We start from the raw sequence: 13,228 nt of genomic DNA on the forward strand, positions 1-13,228 counted from the left end.
CCGTACTAATTTTGCAAATAGTTCATTTCCTCTTGCGTTTCAGATCACTGGAGGTCCATAGATCCAACGCATTTGAGCAAGAGGATGACGAAGTTTCGACTGAAACTAATAAAATTGGAATAAGGGTTCCTTCCCTAATAAGCCTATTAGTTTTGCAGCACTTACATTTTAAAATAAAATTTTATTTCATTTTGTACCGAAATCCGTTTGGTGTAAACGCGTCATAATGTCCGGAAATATTGATCATAAAACAGTGTAGCATACACTTTATTTTTCCAAAACAAACTTTTTTTAAATTTATTTTTAATAAATATGCATAAAAAATCCCAAATGCATTCTAATGCTTAAACTAATATTTTAAATACTTATTTAACATTTTATAATATAATTTTTCGCATAAATGTAAAACAAACCATTAGCGATGACAAGCAATTTTCTTATCTTTACCCCACAGGGGCACAAAAAATTCCCTATACGGTACATTGGCAACACTTACGCAAGCAATTCGCTCGAGTGCTTCTGACATTTGCTTCGCCGCCATTCGCTCAGTTGTCTTTTCTCGTCATTGCTCGTTTGTTGTGTTTTTGCGTGTGGATTGTTAAGTGATTTTCGCCGTTTCGTGTTCGTTGCAGTCAAGTATTATTTTGGTGTTCAACTCGCGCATATGGTGTTCGCTAAAAAACAATGAATTTCTTAAGAAAGTAACAAAGTCACAATATATTTCTGCATTTTCGCTAAATTAACTAATTAAAAGATAAAATTGTGTTCCTTTATTGCCTAGTGGCTGTGCTAACGTAACTACATACAAATATATATACATATATCAAATATAATATTATCGGCTATTGTCACTTCTACTTGGCTATACTTTGGGCTGTTGTGTGGCAGTCTGCCAGCCAGCTACGCGGACAAGATAGTATCTATCGATTGCAAAAACAAAAATATGTTGAGATGTGGCTTGTGATTCGGTTGGTGGCCGGAGAAGCGCAACAAGTAATAATTCGTCGTCGTGTAGAAGTGCGATAAAAACAGCAAAAATTTGATCTTATGAACCAATAAATTGACAAAGTGTCAAGTTTTTTGTCTTTCGTATTCGCATTAATTGCAAAATTCAAGCGCAAAGAGGCTAACCAACAAATAAAGTCAATTTCATGTACATATCTACATATGCGTGTGCTTGTATATTTTTGTGTACGACAAGATTAAAACAAATTGCAAAAGTTAATTGAATAAAATACTAAACGTGTGTTCGCATTTATTGCCATTCTTATTGTTATTATTATTATTGCTGTAGCTTCTATGAGCATACATATCTCTGATTGTTGTTATGTGTCCGGGGGCAATCAGAGTGTGATCGTTAGTGTTTGTTGTGCGTGATGTTGGCATGATTGTCATATGCAAACAATTGAAATATTCGCGGATTTAAAAGGTTGCACTAGCAACAACAACAACAACAAAACCGCACTGTAATAGCAAAAATTAAAGTGTACTACTAACGAGAACGACCAAAAACATATCATATCACAGTGGTGGTGGAGGCAACAGTTGGGGAGCAAAACAAAAACTTGTGGAGCCGTGTCGTCGTAGTTGTCGTGGCCGCAACACCCGCGCCGCACCCGCACTGTAAAGTGTGTGCGTCAGTTTTACGCATACGACGTACGCCTTGGACGCATTGAGGCAATCGCACTCGCGGCTGACAGATAGAAAGACACAGACGGAGACGCAGACTGCCCGAAGGTGAACACAATTCACATTTAGCTATATTTTGTTTGTTTTATTATTACTTTTTTTTTGTATTTTTGTATTTTCATTTAACAACATTCATTCTTTCACCGAGCGACAATAACAATCGCAACAACAAGAGCAATAGCAGTCGCCGTTTATTGTATATATTCTGCTGTTATGTTGTGCTTACTCCGCATCGTTCTATATATGTACATAAATACTTGGGTGTATATAGGCATGCATATTTAGTGTATTGCTTTATATTCTATATAGTCACCTATATATTTTGTTAATTGAAAATAATTTACACAACTAGGTATGTAGTTATTTGATGTAGTTTCTATTATTGCGGTTATTGCTGCTGGCATACAAACATATGTACATACATATGTATGTACGTATATAAATGCTTAGATTTTCGCGCATATTCAAAAAACAAAAACGTTAGCTTCGGTTGCACCAAAACCGTAATACCCCTCACAGGTATATCTCTTATAACAAAAAGATTTTTATTTTAATTTTGATAGGTCAGTTTGAATGCAGCTGTATGTTCTAGTAGTCTGATTTGTACAATTTGTTCTGGGATTCTGAAATTTCATCCCGAAACTAGGAGAGACTAGTTCGCGTGTATACAGACGGACAGGTGGGTATAGCCAAATCAAATTAGCTCGTGATACTAATAATTTATACATGTACATATACATTTTAATAGGGTCTCCAACATTTTCTTCTGGTTATTACAAACTTTGTGACAAACATAATATACCCTGATCAGTTTATAAAAACTGTATACATACATATGTACATACATATATCTACTTTTCGAGTAGTTTATCGCACTGCGAGTTATCATAATAGCAACAGCAGCGTTTGATGACTGGAACGCCAGCAATTTTATGTGTTACAGCATTTGACAAGCAATTATAGATATACATATATGTACATACATGCATAAGTATGTACATACCTAAGTATATAGTTCCCTACACGGTTTACTGTATATTGTGCTCCCCCATTTTATATATGTACATATGTATGTGGATATGTAAATTTGTATGTACATAAATTCTCACTCTACCCTAATGATTTGAAATTATCGCGCTTGTCGCCTAATTACTTAGACCTACAGTTTTGCAGCCCCTTAGCACCTGGATTGATAATTACGTATAGCTTGTGGCAAAAAATTATTTCAATTACTCAGTAAAACCGCAAAAGCCTTCCATAAGTATGTAGATATAATACTTATATATATATACATATGTACAAATATTTGTATGTATTAGATATATTATATAGCGAAAAAATATACTTATACTATGTACATATAATATGTAAAGTGAGCACAATTAAAAACGTAATAAATGTAATATAAACGCGACAACTGATAAACACAGCTGCAGACACATATAAACACAAAAGTGCAAACTTGTCAGCCTAAAGCAATTAAATTTACACCCAACTGAAAGCAAAATATTTAAATTTTTACAAATATATACCTGTATATGTGTATTTGTGCAACTAAAGAAATTCGAAAAATATTTTTATTTACATCAAAAACAATGCTGAAACTATTTGCTAAAATAGCGACTGTGAAAGAGTAAATATCATTATTTTCTAATAAGCAAACAGCTGCTTTTGTTGTGGACACCTACGAGAAAGAAGAAATGGCACTTGTAAACAAGATATTGTTTTTCTAAGAGGTTATAACCGCTTGCGAATTTTAGAAATCGAATTTGAGAATCTTCTCTGAAATTTTGAAGTTGAACCAAGATGTTTTCAGAGTCGCTAGGAAATTTTGTCGGCAGAACCGCTTGGCTTAAATTTTTCAAACGACCTTATCAGATACATTTGTCAAGTAACGAACGAAGGAATACAACTTTTGATAACCATTTTCGAAGACACTCTAAAGTGTCAATTTTTTCACAAATATTATTTCGACAAACAGAACGCGAAAATAGACATTAAACCCAACCAAACAGTTTTCTCTATTACGATAGTTATCCAAAGCTCCCTAATTAATTCAAAACACTTCAAAAATCATTAAATACTTAAATAAAACCTTAAAACAAGTGTTGTTGATATTTTGTGCTCTACAGAACACTTTATAATATCGAGATTATTCGGAAAAGTTAAAAAACTCATACTTATCTCTACAAAGTAAGTGATTGCAGTTAACAAAGTTAAAAAGAATCACTCTATCCACTTACAGCACCAACAAAGCCTAATCAGATCGTGCAAACACTCCACTTTTACTGAAACACAATTGCTACTTTCCACTTTCTGCACGTCTGCATTCTTTGGCCTTACGCCAATTGGGAGAGGCGACCATGTGACTGTCATAAACCTATAAATTAATTTAAAAAAATTAGTACGAGTTCAGGCGCTTTCCCATTGGAAACATTTGTCGGCACAAGGTCGCATGTACATACCTTCGGCCATTTCGACGGACCAACGAACCAACCAACACAACGACAGACTGCCTGTCGATAAGTGCTTATTCACGGCGTGTGTGAATTGTTTTTGTTCATTTATTATTATTATTTTTTTTTATTATTTATATGTATGCCTGTATATATTTGCCAATTAGCGCACAAGTGGCACGACATGCTATGCCATTCACTTTGATAGACGTTTTTAGCGATAGGAACACCTCATTTGTCTCCAGTTTGCCCATTGTTAGCTGTGATATTATAAAATGCGTATACAGATAGTCAGCGCAGCTTATCAAGCGATTTTTTTTTCATTCTATTTTCGTGAAAGAAACACTTTTTTTTTAAAGATTACAAAATTTGGTTGAAATAATTAGATGAAATTTCTTATGGTAAGAGTGTAAACATGTTAAGGAAATTAAGATAATGGAAACAATTTAATTTTAGATTTATCGTGCGTTTTGCAGTTTGAAGAATTGTCAAGATTTGTTCAATTCAAAGAATATAATGGCACACAAGCATTACTCATTTTCGCTAAATTCCTGGTAATAAATTTTTTGATCATTTCTTTTCCAAATATTAATAAAACGAAATGTCAGTGTCTCAAAATCTTTTGTTGTTAATTTCTCTAAAATTGTCTTGAAGTCTCCATTAATCTATAAAATGTGCTAAAGACAATAGGTATAAAATAATTGAGATTTTGCACTGCGACCTATGATCTATTGTGCGCTCTCCTTTATCGCATATGGTCACAAAGATCCAGTACTCTGAATAATTCCAGGAGCTTGCTGAGCGCAATTGAAGTGATGGGATCCCTGTACAGGTAGATAGATCCTAGAGCCTTTAGCCTGCTTCTATAAATTTCTGGGCAATCTAGAATCAGATGTTCTGGAGTCTCCAGTTCCATGTTGAAAAACAAGTGATTATGTGTTGGACAAGTATTTCTTAAGCCTGCAGTGCTCTGTATAGAGCCCGACAAGGAGACGGATTTTGTCTCGTGAGGGAGGTTGATCATATCTCTAAACCTTGCTAGGTTGGAACCCCCAAGTAGTAACTTGTCGTGGTGCATTCCTGTTGCCTGCTGCCAGTGTTGTTCTCTCCCAACTCTCTCCTCCGTTCGGAGTAGTTCGTTTATGGTGTGGGGTCCCACCGGTTCTAGCCCCATCATTCTCGAAACCGCCGCAGAGCGGGCTAGTTCGTCGACCAGCTCATTGCCAGCTACCTCTTTATGCTAGGGCACCCGTATCAGGTGTACACGAGTTTAAACTGTTAGGCGGTCCAGCCTTCTTATACACTCCTCCACTTATACGGTCTCCGACGTTCCATTTTGGCCGTTACAAACTTCATTGCAAACTTAATATACACTGTTCAGGGTATAAAAACAATCTGCAATAAATTTACCCAACCTTTTGATTAGTTTTCTACCCAAAAGTATCATCAAAAATTCGATGTAATCATTAAAAGCTTTAACTTTTTATAATAAATCTTTAAAATTGCTTTTAAATTTTATTCAAACGCCGGATCTAAGAGTGTGACCGACCTTGTTACTCTGCTGATCCATCAGACATACGCGCTTATATTCTACACAGAAGAATAACTCAAAAGCCGTGCTATCTTTTAGCGAATTTGTCTCTTATTTATGACTGCTTATCTTGTTTAGATCTTAAAGCTCAAACATACACGCACACAAACACACTCATGCACAAACACATACAGCTGTAAGCATGCTTGTATGTACTCCATTATATATTCGAGCGTTTATTTCTAACTCCGAACCTACTGAAGCTTGAAAAAAGCGAGTAACTCGTTTTTTTTTTTTGTCATTGCTTTAACTGGTCTTTCGTGCAAGTTACGGTTTATTTTCTAGACAAAATTTTATAGTTTGTAGTTTAGTAAATTAGCATTTTTAATTTGTATTGCTTTTATTAGCGCTGCTGTGTAAGTTTGTGGGCAGGTATATAGATACATATATATGTATGTATGCAGATACAGCTGTGTATTACGAATTTTATCGAGTTTTCCTCTCGCGCTTTTTTATTCATTTCTTTTTTATTGAACCTGTGTGTGCGAGTTGTGTCTGGCTAGAGATTTATTGCTGTTTGGAATTCAACATACACGTTTCTGACATTAACCTATCGATGATGGGAAGCAAAAAAATTAAATAAAAAAATGTATTAATTAAAGCTGAAAAAAGTTATGCACAAAAACAGTTAATGAATTAATGCGTATACAATTTTTTTAAAAACCTTCAGTTTCACAGGTGCCGCGAGTGACTTTGGTCTCGCTTTTAAGCGGTTTTTTATTTGATGTTCTTGTTGAGCAGAAGAGGACAAGTTAAGTTCGATCGAACAGTTTGTATGACAGCTATATGTTATAGTTGTCCGATCTGAACAATTTTTTTGGAGGTTGTAGCGTTGTCTTAAATAATAAGCTAGGCCAAATTTCGTGAAGATAACTTGTCAAGTAAAAAAGTTTTTCATACATGGACATGAGTTTGTCTGATCAGTTAGTATGACAGCTATATGTTATAGTCATCCGATCTGAACAATTTGTTCGGAGAATGTAGCAGAGATTTGAAAAGTAATCTGGTCCAAATTTCGGGAGGATAACTTGTCAAATAAAAAAGTTTTCCATACAGGGACTTGAATATGATCGCAAGTTTGTATGACAGCTATATTCTATTTTGGTCTAATATAGGCAATTTTGATGATGATAATGATCAGCTTCTTGAGAAGAGAAGGACATTTGTAAAGATTCAGATCGATGTCTCAAAATCTAGAGGACTAGTTCGCCTATATACAAACAGAGAGACGGACGCTATGTCTAATTGTCTCAGGTTGTCACGCTAGTTCTTTATCTATACACTTCTTAGTGTATCCAACTTTTCTTTTTGAATATTTCAAACTTCGTGTCAAAATTAATATACACTGTTCAGGGTATAAAAGCACTTGGAAATCAAATTAATATACATTAGTAATCACAATAAAGAAAGAGAACTTCAAAACAAGTGCGTTTCAGTTCTTCAAATACACTCCGCAAACATTATAAAGTTATAAATATAAAATGATATGTGTATGAATACGCAGACTGATAAAAGCGGCTGATTAGTAGATCTCAACCTAGACATACATACATACAACCAAACATTTGCACACCGAAATTTATTTACCCATTATATATATATTTAGCATATCAGCTCACGTTTGTTTGCCGAAATATTTATTTATAAATATATCGAGTTTCCAAAAATTAGCAATAAAATAAAGTGGAGTGTTCGTTATAATTTTCTTGTTCGCTTCAAATTGTGCTAAAAATAAATGGTTAATGCTAAACAGAGCTATCAGTCTTCCTTTCTAATTATAGCCAACAAATTAATTAAAAAAATAAAGTCGAAAAAAACTTTGCTGATTAGTGTACGTTAGCTTTCTAGCGCGCACAATAAGTGAAAGGATCGGAGAGTTCTTTCGTTTTTTTATTAATTAATATTTAAAAGCACTTAATAGATAATATATTGATTTAGCCTGCTATCAAGCACTTGCACCTCTTACAATGAATAGCATGATGGCCTTGAAGTTAAACTCCCATAATTAATGCATTTTATTAGATTGCCTTCCTTACACCTGCGAAACCGGAAGTTAAAGAATCTCACATTTGTTTTGTAATTTGTTTACATAATCATTGAGAGACGGCTAATGGTTTCGCACTTAGAACATTGTAATTCACCTGCAACTGCTAGATTGTAAAGAAGGTTGTTAGCCAAAGAACCTTGGTGTTCTTTCAATAATGCTAAATCATAGATAAAAGATGCTGTGGTGAGTTCTTAAGCTTCTGACATTTGGTTGTGAAATCTATACGTCGGATGGAACACTGAAAAAATAGTCTGTCGAATTAGTGAAGTATATTTACAAGTATAATAATATATTGTTCAAAGAGGCTTCTAATTGTAAGTTTAGGAAAATCTCGTAAATTTAATTCAAATTGTTCTCAATTTGACCCCAATTGTGCCACAGAGTTACTGATATTTGCCTTAAGTGGTTTACTATAGTAAATTGGAAAAACTATGATTAAATCGGCAGTTTAATTGTCTCACGTAATTGCCCTGCTAACTGAGCTATTTACGAATAATTGCCCTTAATAATTATAGTTTCGTTCTCAAGAAACTTAGAATATAAACTTGAATAGATTATTTCGCAGCGAGTTTCCTTACAAATAAACAGCTAACTTCTTCCACCTAAACGGAGTTTCAGAAGCATGCCGCACGCTTCGAAAACCAAGGTATTTATGTTCTCTTAGTTTATGTATTTCATTACATATTACCTGACATTAAACATTATGCTGTTTCTGGTAAAAAAAAGTCACGTATTAAAAAAGGTTAATTACGAGTATATTCGATAACGATTTTCTTGGAAGTAGTAAAGTTTATTATTTGATATTGCTGTTTTAGGAGTGATTGAACGGTTGGAATTCGTGTTTATGGTAATATTAATTTATTGTTGTTTTATTGACGTTAAACAGTCACCTGTATTATTGGTGAGAAGCTACTCTGTCGTTAGAGATAGAAAGAATTGCGTAGAATCTTAGGCTCCAATCTAACACATTCATTAATTAAAGATGTCTCGCATTTTATAATTAAAAGTTAAAATTAGAAAAAATATGCGGAGTATGTACATATATACTCGGCCACAAAACGACTAACCACAAGCGCCAGGCTAAAAAAATATGAAATATAAAACCACTAAACTTGTTCCAATGCTAGAAAAAACAAAAGCAATTAAGTAGATTTATTTCATGTTTGCTTTTGAATTTAAAAATAGAAGAAAAAACAAAGCAACAAAGAAATTAAATTTCAAGGAAAACCAAACAAAAGTGAAAAAATTATAAAAAAAAATAAATCTTTAATAAAAAAATTAAAAAATTAAAATTTTGAAAAAATAAAAAAAATAAAAAAATTGATAAAATATTAAAAAATACAAAACTTAAAAAAATATTACAAGACTAACAAAGTAATAAATAAAAAAATCTAAAAAATAAAAACAAAAATTAAAACAAAACAAAAATAAATTTAAAAAAAGAAATGAAAAAATTGTCATTTCTTGAATAAAATACTTTTTTTATTTACTTCTACGTTAATTTGTTTATACACTTAGAAATGACTGTGATAAAAAATCGTTTATTCATTATCTGTTCCAGACACGTGTAGTACTATAAAAACAAATTCCAAGCTTTCCAAAAGGGATAATATGATTTTTAAGTGTCGTTTCGGCCATTTTTAATATCTCATGATCTGTAACTTTTTTCTTTTTCATTATATACAAAAATGTTTACAGTTTCATCATGGAAATGTATACGCAAAAACAACGTTCACAAATTATTCAATTTTATTATCAAAATAGTCGTTCTCCAATTGCAACTTCTCGTGCGCTTTCGCCATTTTTACGACCATAATAGTCGTCCACCTAAGATCGCTTTTTGTTAAATTGTGGAAAATTTCGGGCGTACATTTTCTTTACATAATGTTCAAGTGCCAATAAGACAAAGAACCGCTTGAAATAATGAAATTATTGCTGCCATTCAGGCAAGTGTGGCTGAAAACCGCAATTTGTCGATTCCAAGACGTTCTCAAGAATTGGGACTGTCTCAAACCACAACGTAACGAATTCTGTGAAAGAATTTGGGCTTGCATCCGTATAAAATTGTACTTACTCAAGAACTGAAACCATTAAACTACCGCAAATGTCAACTTAAAAACGATAACGATTTTTTTAAGAAAATCATCTCCGCTGAGCCTCACTTTCATCTGATTGGTGCTTTAAATAAACAAAACTGTCGGCTCTAGTGCGAAGTAAATCCGCAAATTATTCATGAACAAGCATTGCATTCGTCAAAATTGACAGTATGGTGTGGTTTTTGGTCTGGTTTAACCACGTACTTCTTTCGAAATGAAGCTGGTGACCCCGTTTCTGTCTTTAAAGGCCGGTATAGATCGATGACAACCACCTTTTTATGACCGCAATTGGAAGAAATTAATCATGACAACATCTGGTTCCCACAAGACGGTGCTTCGTGCCACGTAGCATATGTAACAACCGAATTATTGCGAGAAAAGTTAGGAAATTTGATTATTTAAAGAAATTGTGACATTGATTGGTCCCAAAGAAGTTGTAATTTACACCAATAGACTACTTTTTGTGAGGTTATTTGAAGCAATTTGTCTCTAGCAATAAACCAGACTCGCTTCAAGCTTTAGAAATCAATGTTAAACATGCTATACATGAAATACCACTTGATTTCGTAGAAAAAGTACTCGAAAATTGGGTTTATCGAATTCGTTTCTGCAAAAGAAGTCGTGTGTGCCATTTGAATGATGTATTCATATTTGTATCGATTATGCTTCACATTAAATAAATAAAAACATTTCAATTTTCTTAACAATTAGTGTGTTTTTTTTTAAAAGAAATCATTTCACTCTTATTGGAGAACCCTGTATACATATATACAGTGGGTATATGCGTATACTTATGTATGTACATAGATTTAATTATCTATACACTCCACTAACACCTGTACATAGTTACTTAGATAATTTAATATTATCTGCATATACATACATACATTAGTATATTTAGTTAAGTACGTTCCTACTGATTTACGAGAAATAATTTATTTCAAACTATCTATCACTTGTAAATTAATTACAATCGGGCACGAAACAGTAAAGCTCATAATTAGCTATTAACAGACTTAAACCACAAATTTCGACCTAAGCAATTTTAATTGTATTTTACAAATATCATACGAGTATGTGATAGTATGGTATGAATGTGCTATCAACACATCCAATGATTGATCTGCACCTGAGGCAATCAAAGAAGCAGTATGCCTCTGAAACAATTCCTATTCAGAATGTATTTTTTAGGAAGTCAGTGACATAAGCACTGTCTACCCGCCCGAAATCCAGTGGTTAGACGACAAGAACTTCTGTTTAAGGGGTTACATGGGTTTATGGGTTTCAAAAAATCGATTTCTTTTATTGACTTGTTAAATTCTACAACACCTCTAGAAATTGTCCTAAATTTTCAAGTTGATCCGACAATAGTTTCGGAAATACAGCCTTCATAACTGGTACGCTCGATGCTAGCTAGGCTAAGTGCGTCGTCTTTAAACGCGTTTTTCTCGAAACTGTGTTTTAAAGTCAGATGGCAAGATTTCTCGAGAACTACTCAACCGATCATCATGAAATTCAACACAGGTCTTTGAGATACAATTACAACTTAAAGACTTGGACGAAGGATTTTTTTCGATTACAACCATTTGAAAAAAAGTGTCACGAAATATTAATTATATTTTGTAAAAATGTTTGCCAAAAATCCAATTTTCAGCTCTTTTTCCTTCGTCCAAGTTTTTAGTTAAGGTTTTAAATAAGCCATATATTTTTTTCACTTTAGATTATCCTATGAGGAGTTATTCTGCCAACGCGGGCGTATCTGTTTTAAGAGGGGTCACCGGAAATGGCGTCGCAATGGCCGACTTTAAAATATTTTTTTTCCACAAATTTCAGGTTCTCTCGAGACTCCTTCTCGGTGCTTGTGAAGTGGCCAGCTCCTTAAATTAAAGAATGATTGAAAACACTTAAATTCTTGGAACACCACCAAGACAGGTCAGAAGTATAGAGCACGTATCGATAATGGAAAAAATTCGATCGGCTTCTATGACAGTTGAAACTACATAACCGGAACGAGTCCCGATTTTAAAGGTCCAAGTTATGTCATTTCCATAGCTGCTCCCAAATTATTTCAGGAATGTTTTCGGAAATATTGTACAACAGCAACTGCTACAACATTGAATCTGAGAATGTTTAATCCGATTGGGGCGATATAGCTTTCATAGTCTGCCATGTTACAAAATAAGAGGGATCGGATTCTAGTTGGGATTCTAAATGAGTACATATTATTCATCTGAGGTCCTACTTTACCGCTCTCACGATAGTCGGATCCATATAACCAAAAATGGCTCAGTTTTGTAATGGCACAAGGTCTGTTACTTTCACAGCATTTTTCAAAACTTTTTTTGAATATTTTACATTTCAACAATAATAACAGCGTTGGCGCTTGATACCGTTTAAGGGAACTTCCAATTAATACATGTTACTCATAAGAATTTTGTTAAACTATTCCTGATAATAGTTCAAATTCCATGTTTTTTTTATTGTAAATAATTATATTTTGCAGCTACTTTTCTCATTTGCTTTACTCTGTGACCACTTATGTCCAATGACATTGTTTTTCCGCGAACACTTAAAACTGCTATAAGCGATGTGCGAATATATTATTTTTTACTAAGTAGGAAATTAGAACAAAAACGGAAAATAATTACATATATAAAGTGAAGCTTCCTTGCCTACTCTGTGGGCTTAACCGGCTTTTTCTAGTTCAACAGTCAAGCCGGGCCCCGTTTTAATTACTGTAATTGTAAACAAAAAACATTTTAAGATTATTATTAATGTGTCAGCCAATTAAAATGTTTCCAATACGAACACACATGCACACATCTTTAAAGCCATAAATATGCTTACAGCCCTTTCCGGCGCTCCCATTAAACCATATAAGTATGCGAGTGGCGTATGAAACAGACGCGCGAAGTTGAGTGAGGTATTTCTAGCGCGTTTTTTTTTCTTCTAACATTATAGACAATTTTCTTTTGAATAAAAAATTCTATAATTCTTTTCTTATTATTATATTTAAACTTTTTTTTATAAATTTTGATATTTTTATTTATTGTTATGATTTTTTATTAATTACTTTTTTTATTTATTTATATATTTATTATTATATTCCTAATTTAATGTTTTTTTATTATTTAATTATTTATAATTTTTTTTGTTTTTAATTATTAATTTATTTTTTTTTTGGTTTATTTTTCTTTATTTTTAAATTTATCTATTTTTTTTTAATTTTTCCTTTTTTTAATTTTTTTGTTTTTATTTTTTAAATAATTTTATTTTTTTGTTTGTAATTTTAAATTTTTTTATTTTAATTTTTAGTTATATTTTATATTTTTTTAATGAAATTTTTATT

The 13,228-nt window shown here is 32.8% G+C and overlaps 1 protein-coding gene across 1 annotated transcript in view; it reads left to right on the top strand.

Moving 5' to 3' along the window:
• The first annotated feature begins 547 nt into the window (after positions 1–547).
• The window catches only part of LOC105227779 (uncharacterized), a 44,559-nt gene continuing 31,878 nt past the window's right edge, over positions 548–13,228 (top strand). The window contains exon 1 of the mRNA XM_011207288.4: positions 548–1,737. The gene's annotated coding sequence lies outside the window, so the exon portion shown is untranslated. The remainder of the gene's footprint in view (positions 1,738–13,228) is intronic.

This window comes from Bactrocera dorsalis, chromosome 3, assembly GCF_023373825.1.
Source record: "Bactrocera dorsalis isolate Fly_Bdor chromosome 3, ASM2337382v1, whole genome shotgun sequence".
NCBI classification, from domain to species: domain Eukaryota; kingdom Metazoa; phylum Arthropoda; class Insecta; order Diptera; family Tephritidae; genus Bactrocera; species Bactrocera dorsalis.